Genomic DNA, 351 nt, shown 5'->3' on the forward strand with positions numbered 1-351 from the left:
AACATAAATTTTCATGCTTCCTTCTCAAATATAATACTTTTTTAAATTTGTTGATTTTGTGTGTGTGTGTGTGTATATCACATAGAACTTCCCAAACCATCTTATTAGACTATACACCCACTTCCGAGATGGCACCCTCCCATAGCCTCCCTCCCCCACTAGAGCCCTTATACTCTGATATCCCTGCTACTGTCTGCTGTGTTGTCAGCACCCCCAGCCATTCCTGACTACTTGTCCATCTACTGAGATGACCATGTGGTTCTTGTGTTTGAGCCCATTTATATGATTTATGACGCTTATTGACTTATGTATATTGAACCATCCCTGCATCTCTGGGATAAAGCCAACTTG

This window comes from Nannospalax galili, unplaced genomic scaffold, assembly GCF_000622305.1.
Source record: "Nannospalax galili isolate Female #2095 unplaced genomic scaffold, S.galili_v1.0 scaffold668, whole genome shotgun sequence".
Lineage (NCBI taxonomy): Eukaryota > Metazoa > Chordata > Mammalia > Rodentia > Spalacidae > Nannospalax > Nannospalax galili.